This window comes from Apis dorsata, unplaced genomic scaffold (assembly GCF_000469605.1).
Source record: "Apis dorsata unplaced genomic scaffold, Apis dorsata 1.3 scaffold_286, whole genome shotgun sequence".
Taxonomy (NCBI): Eukaryota; Metazoa; Arthropoda; class Insecta; order Hymenoptera; family Apidae; genus Apis; species Apis dorsata.
Window position 1 is genome coordinate 42,861 of NW_006263561.1, and position 9,144 is coordinate 52,004.

The following is a 9,144-nucleotide window of genomic DNA, read 5'->3' on the forward strand; positions in this document are numbered from 1 at the left end:
CTAGTTTTTAACTGCTATTTCGCTGAAGGTGCAAAGCGACAGCCGTAATTTCAAGACCTTGAGAAACGTTTTCTGAAACTATTTCGTTGTTGACCGTAATAAATTGCGCATAATTGTGGCCCGGAAAATACTAGAGGGCGAGTGCACGCGCGCGCGAAAGCGACGAAAAAATAGGACGAAACTCTACCCCTTGTTCGCGTAAATCCGTTGTCAGTCCGGTGTTAAACGCGAAAAAAAGTAAACCTTCTTTCGGGTATAATTAGAAAACTTCACCGTAGTTTTGTAAATATTTCGTAGAATTTCGACGAGGATGAAAATCGCGGTCGCGGTCTCCTCCTTAACTCTCCTCCTCTACCCTTCTCCTCTTCACCCTTTCTTCACCCTTTATCGCGGCTGGAAATATAAAATTCCGTTACGTGTCGCCTGACCGAGTTGTTTGTGCATTCGGAAAATATGCAAATTAAACTCGTTCCAGTTTCTTTTCGTCCCGTCTCGATCCTCGTGTGCGAGCCTCGAAACTCCTTCTTCCCTTCTCCTTCGACTTGCTCGCCTACTGCAAAAACATTGCTTATTCGATTTCCGAGGAAACGGTTCGGGAGGAAAGGAAGCGAGCGAACAGTTTCCCTCTTTGAAAATTCAACGCCCCAAAAATTCTCGGTTCTCTCCTTCGACTTTCCGCCACGAACTTGGAGGCAACAAGTGTTTCGCATTTTTCCAACGATTGCAAATACTAGCCGTGCACGCGACGGATTAAATGATGCACGTAGTTTTCTCCGATTCGAGGAACTGTCGAACTGGATGCGCCTCGTTTATTTCTCGAAGATTAAACGGATAAACAGACCGAAGGAGGATAAAAATAAAGAGAAAGTCAATGTTCAACTCTGATCCGTATACGAGTAGAGAGATCCATCTCTAACGAGACTGTAAAATATTGCTAATACGATTATCGATATAACTGTTCGTTTAATATATACGCGGAATTATAGAGAGTATCGTCTGTTTCGCAGCCGGTGAACGGAATTTATTACTCTCCCGCCGTTTTCAACCGTTAATCTGGATTTCGGCTTTATTTTCTGCTCTCTCGCTCTCCCTTTGTTCTTTATTGTACAACTATTATTATCCCGCGATTTATTTAAACGATAAATTCCGCAAGTTATTTGGCAATAACATGGGGCGGGGGGAGGAATAACATAAGGTAAAAGTTACCTCGATCATCGACGACGTCGAACGCTGGGAACGATGGGAACGAAATCGTTTTCATTATTTCACTTTCATCTTTTCGGAATTTTAAAAACTCGATAAAAGTTAAAAAAAAAGAGATATATCGGAATTCCTTCCTTCGTTTCTCCATCTCCTCTTTTACGCGCATATAGCAACAGCTACCTACCTTTCCCCCCCTCCCACCCTATGTTTCGATATATTCTTTTATAAGAGTTTTCAACGGTGAACGAACTCTTTCTCTCTTTCTCTCTTTCTCTCTTTCTCTTTACACCGCTCGCCGCTTCTTTTATCTTCTCCTTTATATCTATATTTGCGCGAAGGGATTTTGAAAAAAAATACGATGCATAATATTGGATATCGGATTGATCCGCGTTGGATGCAGTTTCCCGGTCGCTTTGCACGCACATGGAGCAGACCGTGGAGACGAGCGGCGCCACATGGAGACGGTAACCTCGTCTCGTAACTAACGATTCCCCGGTACCCGGTACGAAAATAAACTATTTATGAATCATTCCGAGAATACACATAATTCCCTCCCTGCCTCCCTTCCACTAATCTTCTCCCTTTTTAAACGCCTCTCCCCCTTCTTCCCTCCCTTCCTCAACCCCCTCGCCCACCTTATTTTCTCCACGCAACCGAGGATCAACTTCTCGCGTCGGTTCGAACTTTATTTCGGTTTACCCCTTCTAACTCTCTTCTTTTTCTCCTTATGTCTCCTTAATTCTCGTAAAACGCCGCGTAAATCTTTATCATCTCTCGCCCATATCGCCTCCCCCCTCCTCCCCTCTATAGTAATCTTCGCAAAGAAAAATGCTTTCACGCGGACCAACGGAATTTCGTTTCTCGTCGCGTCCGTGAATACCAAAGGGAATTAACGAACGATCGCTATCGTTTCTAAAAGTGGAGATTTTATAATTAAATATACCCTCTACTCGATGGTTTATTAAGTCGGACTTTATAAACTGCAACTCATTGCAGCACGATGATTTTCGTCGAGTTCATTACTCTCCAAGTCTCCGTATACACAGCAACGCGTTGTATATTTTCCCAGATCGTTCAAACAAATCGTGCTTGCCAGAGTTGCAATAGTTAACGTCAGAATCAGGATGGCTTTACGCGTTCTGGGATTATTCATACGTGAAAGATACTTTTCGCTCGTTGATGCTCGTTAATTATTGTCGTGTAATTTGCGATAGATGGTTTGTTTGCGTTAATTGCGGTTGGGACCACGAGTGTCCCAAAGATGGCACCACCGGACAAGTCTCCAACAGCAGATCGATTTTTAAAATCTATATAGAAAAATTCATCAATCGTGGTCGAGAAGAATCCTTGAAGTAAATATTGTTCGTTTTTTTCGTTCGATTCGATTCTCGACTTTAACCGTAGCTGTTAACTTTCGTTTTTTCCTTTACTACCGATGGTACATTTTACTCGACCAACACCAATTGATAATTGATTCCGGTTTCGATGAAGTTACCGTTCGGTGGAAAATTTGCAATTCGAAATATCTTTTTCAACAAGGAACAAGTAACTCGCAACTGGTAGATAAATTTTAGACGAATCGGTCAATGGAATATCAATGGATAACCAATAGACGGTTAATTTATTGAGATCATCGACGGAATGTAAAATAAAATATTGATATCTCTTTTAACACAATTCTTCTTAGAGAAGAGTAAAAACTTCGTGATTAGAGGGGAGGAGGATAATTTTTAGGATATTTAATCGTACTCGAAATATTTCTGAGATCAAAAATTGCTTTAAAACTTCAATTTATTTCGAAAAATTATTAATTTTACAATTAAAATTATTCGCATTAACGATTTATGACGCCATGTGATTTGGAAACTTCATATTTACTCCGTATTTTTAATCCTTTTTTATTTATTTATCTTATTTACTTGTTATTATACTCACGTGGCGTATCTTATTTACAATGATTATTAATTCCTTTTTTTCTTTATCATAAATTATCAGATCAATCAGAATTCTTTTTCCTTATAATCGAGAAAAATTCTGTTCGTACAAGTTTAAAATTCGAAAACTTCAAATGAGCCACGATAAAATTGATTTACATTTCTCAATTTCGTTCTCAAAGTTCGTTATCTCGTGGATATTAAGAGAAAAGCAAATGTCGAGGCTGATTCGCGATGTCTTTGCCGCAAATAGAACTTCATTAGGACTAGATAACGATCAACGGACAATATCGAATACACGCTCGCCATGAATTACGCGAATGTGGTCCCTTACCGCAGATATTTAGCTTTACCGTAATTCGCGCATACAAATCCACGATCATCGTTTATGGAATATACGATTTGGGAGGATTGGAAGCATGCAGTGTGAAAACGAAATGTACGATGATCTTTCCCTCGATGAATAACGAACAACGCCTCTCATTTGCATTTTTTCCGCGAGGTAATCGTAATCGGGATTTGAAACGTATTTAACGAATACCAAATCGAAAATCGAGTCGAAAAACATTTATGGAACGGAATGGAACGCATGCGTGTGTCTCGGCCAATTTTACGCCCACGTAAAATTGGCGTGTGCGTGTGTGCACCAAGGGGTGGCTTGATATCGATAATCTTTCTCTTTTTCGTCCGAGGAATAATTCTCGTAAAATAGTTGGTCCTCTTTCAACGAGATCAAATGCGTTCATCGAAGAACGAATCTTGCGAATTATTTCATTCGAAAAATAGTATGAAATTTAAAATCGATCGTTCTTCCCTCGCGAAGAAATATACGAAATATTTAAAATTATCGTTGGTTCTGTCGGCGATCGGTTATACGATAGGTTTGAGTTTGGATTCGGCTGGCATCCTTTCACACTGATCCGGAAAAGGATGCAATCGAGCTCGTGCTCGAGAGGAACGGTGGAGGCGGTGGGCAGCGAAACGTGTTGTGCGATCACGAACGAGAGGATTTTCCGAACGCGACGATTTCGAGGCGCGTGCGCCCGCCTCGTCCAAGGCGGTGCGCCCGCTCCACATCACCCTCGCGCACACAAACGCGTCTCTCTCTACGTTACACGTGTCCAGGCACGAGCGTGTCTCTGTGCTTGACGCGGGTGCACACAGAATCGTGTACACGCCGCTAAAAACTCGGAACGGAGCCAGCGCAGTGTGCCTGGAACGGCGTATCTGGAACTGGAAAATTCGACTAATCGCGCGTATACTCGCGCAAGGCCAATACGATCTCCTTTTTTCTCTCTCTCCTCCCCGCCCTCCCTCCGCCTTTCTTTCTTTTTTCTTTTCTTCTTCTTCTTCTTCTCTACCCCGCCTCCTCCTCCTACTCCTCTTCCTTCCACCAAGAACAAAAGGGATCGTTTCGTTTCGTTTCGTTTCGTTTCGGAAGCGGAGAGAGGAGAAGTAAACGTTAGATGGAAAGGGTGGAATGAGGAAGGAGGATGGAGAAACGGCGAGGAGGATGGACCGAGTTAGGATGTAGGGTGATGTAGGAAGATAAAAAAGAGAGGAGAACGAATGGGTGAAAAATGTTAAGAAGAGGAGGGATGGGTGGAAGAAAGTCGGGTGGTACCTTAGATCGCGGAGGCACGATTTACGGTGGTTTGGCGGGAACGTATTTAGGTCAGCGTTTGTTATCGGTCGCACGAGGGGCTCCCGGCTTTTCCAGGACGCGGCATTACGTAATCAAGGATGACTGATCGCCCTCATCTCGCCGAGCAAGGGGACTCGACGTGGCGTCGATGTCGCAAAAATTCGAGGAACACGAGAATTTTTCCGATTATTATTTCTCGGGATTTTGCGGTTGGTCGGGAGAAGGCGTTTGGAAACTCGTTGGAAGAGGACCACCTTGCCCACGGCGTGGGGATGAATCGGCGGCGACAGTGCTGCTCGTAGCAGGACGTTCGATAATGGGGCTGGTTCCACCTTTCGACCGGAGAGACGTCGAAACTTTCGAGGATGGTGTGCCCTATATAACTGATCTGTGGATACCAGCTGACCCTTTGTACACACTCCGTGTACAACTTGTACACGAGTGTCCTCTTTCATTCAGAGTAAATCCGACCTGTTTCCCCTTAATTGGCTCGATCGTGGACCAGCGGACTTTAATCATTTTTTCCATTCTCGTATCTTTGATCTACGTAGCCGTTCTTATCTCCGATCGAGTTCAATTATTCGACGACAAATTAGACGAAAAGTCTATCGGTTATTTTCGTGACGCAACATCGGACCTGAGGAACCACGTTATCGCGGAATTTCAACTTAGGAATTTGACAAAGGATAGACCTAGTGAAACGTTAAAACCAGCCGACTCGTCGTGCTCGTAAGTTGAATACAAAGAAAGACATCGGTCTTTGCCTATAAATAAAAGAAAAAATGTCGGAACTTTTAAATGGAAAGTTCGAATAAAGCAACTAAAGCAACGAAGAGTAAAAAAATGATAGACGTAGCATTGTGGCTGACGTTTCACTCATTGATATCAATGATTCTATGTTACTCGAATCAACGTCGTTATTTTGCATTATTGCATTATTTTTCTAATTTCGATGATTAGCTATGGTTAGTAATTTATATCATCGCCAGAATGACGCCAGACTTGATTATAATATATCCGTTCGTTACTATTTACTATATAAGGATAAGGATGTTTGATGCATCTTACGTGTATTATATTTAAAAAATTTTCTTCCTTTCGAACAAGTTACGAATTTAAAAAGAATTTTGTATCGAGGATATATAGATTGGGAATTCGTGTTTTTACGATTCATTGTAATAACAAACGTTCGTACAAATGGAGTTAACGCTCGACACTAATTCGGATTAATCGTGCATTAAAATTAAAATTTCGTGTGTTGTAAATGAATTTCGAGTAAAGATACTTTACGGCGTATCGATATTCGACGATATCGATAACGTCGTAGCAGCGAATAACGAAAATTCGCATTACCTTAACGCAATCGCGCATGGCTTAGCGGGAGAAGAGCGGCTCTAAGTCGGTCTCGAATCGATGCTATAATATCAGACTCGATGTACATTTCCGTATAAGTAGATGTCCGGCTCGATAGAATCGGTGGCTTCGTTTCAAACATTTACTTCGTTGAACTGGAAAATTGAGGATACATTTTTTCCCTTGGCCGGGTAATTGCTCTCTCTAGTTCTTCCTCTTCCGTCCCATCATTTCCAAAGCTAGGGGCGAAATTGCGGCCACTTTTAATCCCACTCTAAACGATTCATCCCTTCTTTAACTATTAATATTATTAATGACTCTTGATCGTATTTCGCGACGTAAGCCGGAACACGATTCATTCCCGTGAAATACGTTACGGAACTCGAATTATAAAATTATCGTAAACCGATTGAAAGCATCGAGATTCGAGACGCATTTGTGAGATTCAAGAATTTCTTAAAAGGAAAACGTTTTTTTATGGCGGGTCGAGTCCACGAAGGACAAGGACAAGAGATCAATGCGGAAAATAACTATAAATCAAGCGTGTTTCGACGGATGTTTGAAAGAGGGAGAAGGAAAGCGAAATATAATATAAATTATAATTAAAATTCGAAAGCCACGAGGCAAGCATAAGAAGCATATCATCTTTTGCGAGTTTAAAAATCAAGTCGCTGTTTTTCTTTTTTTTCTTTTTTCTTCTTTCTTTTTTCTTTTCTTTTTTTTTTTTTACGAGAATTTTCCCTCACGTGTCGGTTGATAGCAAAAGCGAAAACCGCGGAAAGATGAAACGAGGCAAAAGCTGGAAAGTCTCCGGTTCCGGCATTCCTCACCCGCTAATAACTGTAACGACCTCTGGAACGTAACGAACCGGCTTTTAAGAAGAAATACCGGACAGGCGAAGTTTTGATGGATGCAGAGAAAGAGCAAGCAGACAGTTTGCGCATCACAATGGTGCACAGTTACGCCAGCCTCGAGACAAACTTTGTACAACCGAACACAGTGGGTCTGCGTGTACCGTCGCAATTTTCCACGATTCTGTTTCGCAGCGAAAGAAGCGAAGAAAAAGGTCAAGAGTCTAAGCGAGTGTCTAAAGAATCCTACGAACGTAACGATAAAATTAAGCCGTTGTTGAGTGTTGTATCGTTCTTCGATCTTTCGAGCGATACGTTCTTAAGATTGTTTTGTGTTCCGATCATGCGTGATCATCTCTCTCTCTCTCTCTCTCTCTCGACGAAACGGAGAATCTTAAATGTAGAAGGTTAAGGAGAGAGGAACGGCATGATTTCGTTGTGACAAGGCTGACGAGGAAATATTATTCCGTTTCTAACCGTTTCTCCGATAACAAACTTTTACGCTAAACTCGTTATTCTTGTCGTGAGAAACGTTGAATTGGATATATTAAGTTTACGAGAATTAGCAATTGTTTAACGATAGACATTACTTATCGCTCGAACAAACGTTGCACGCCGCCTGAAATTTAGAGTAACCGCACGCAAATATCGAGATATCATCTTTTCTATTAAACATCGATGAACTAGAGTGTTCTAGAGTTTTCAAAGAGAGAACAAGTCTCGAATTTCTTTCGTCCTTAAGTATAGCTTAAAAAGTTGAATCGCTCGAGAGACACGAGATACTCGAGGCATTGTCCAAACTTTCGACATTAGAGCATCGTTTTGCTCGTCTCGTTGCGACGCTGTCGTTGGAAGATGAGGATTGAACGCTGTCCCGTTTTAAAAAAATATACAAGTTTCGTATATTTCGATGATATTTCGAATTTTCTTTCGAATTCGATCTACGATCATCGAATTACATGAAAGTATTCTCCAAATGCGTTAACGCGTCGAAAATTTCAAGAGATGGCTTTGGATCTCTGAGTCGAGAGGCTACGAAAGAGCCGATATAGCGAAAGAGTTCGTCAACCTACTCGTAATTCGTAAGAATCTCTTAATTTTAATAAAGGAAGAATGAGATGCCGCGATTGGCAGAATCCCGTGGCTCGTGAAGCGAACGACGCGAAAGAAAAACACGTTGACGCGTTGAGAAGGATGATCGTGGCGACACCCGGTATACGTGGATTCGTAGCGTAGAGTCGTAGAGTCGACTCTTCGATATCGAGCGGGAGGTTCAGCGAGGGTTGCGCTCGCGCACACTTACACACTCGACCGACCAACGTACACGTACGTTACTAGAGCTTACACGTGCGCAGGCTCCCACCTCTACGAGCCACCACCACCACGAGCAGGTGTCGTGGATGGGGAGAAATTTCGAGAGAAACGAAGAGGAAAGTAGGGTGCACGGGTGGCGGTGAGTGAAACGGCAAATGTCGGAGGGTGACTCTTCTGCTACCATTGGAAAGAGGGAGGAGAGGGGAGGGGAGGGAGTATCGGGGTGGAAGAGAAAGAGACGGAAGGAGTGGAGGAAGAGGGAAGGTGGGAAGGTGGAAGAGAGAAGGAGGAAGAGGAGGAGGAGGAGGAGTAGCGTCGTCGAGAAAGAAGAGGGACGCGCTACGCGGCATCGGTGGAAAAGAGACTCGGAAAGGGTGGGGTATAGAGAAGGAAAGGGAAGAGTCGATCCGATGTGGTTCCGTTGAATGGAAAAAGAGATACGGAGGGCGAAAAGCGAGGGAGGAAGAGGGAGGGAGCGAAAGATAAAGAAGAGGAGGACGAAAGACGCCCAATGTCGACGAAGGAGATGGAAGAAGCTGATGCGAGCAGATACAGAGAGACGAGAATGGAAAGGGAGAAACGAGAGGGAAAGAGAGTCGGTCGAAGGGATGGCGAAAATGAGAGCGAGACAGCGGAGGGGCGAAGAGTGGTGGTGGTGGTGATGGTGGCGAAGAGAGAAGGGAGTGGAAAGTGGAGAGAGAGAGGAACGGAACGGAACAGGGTTGTTCCAGTGTGCAGCGGGCGGGCATCGCGGCGGGGGCGCCGTTCTGCTGCTCCTGTATATCCATCCAGGGTTATATGCACCATCCACCGCATCCTAGCGACCACGACGGCGACGGCGACG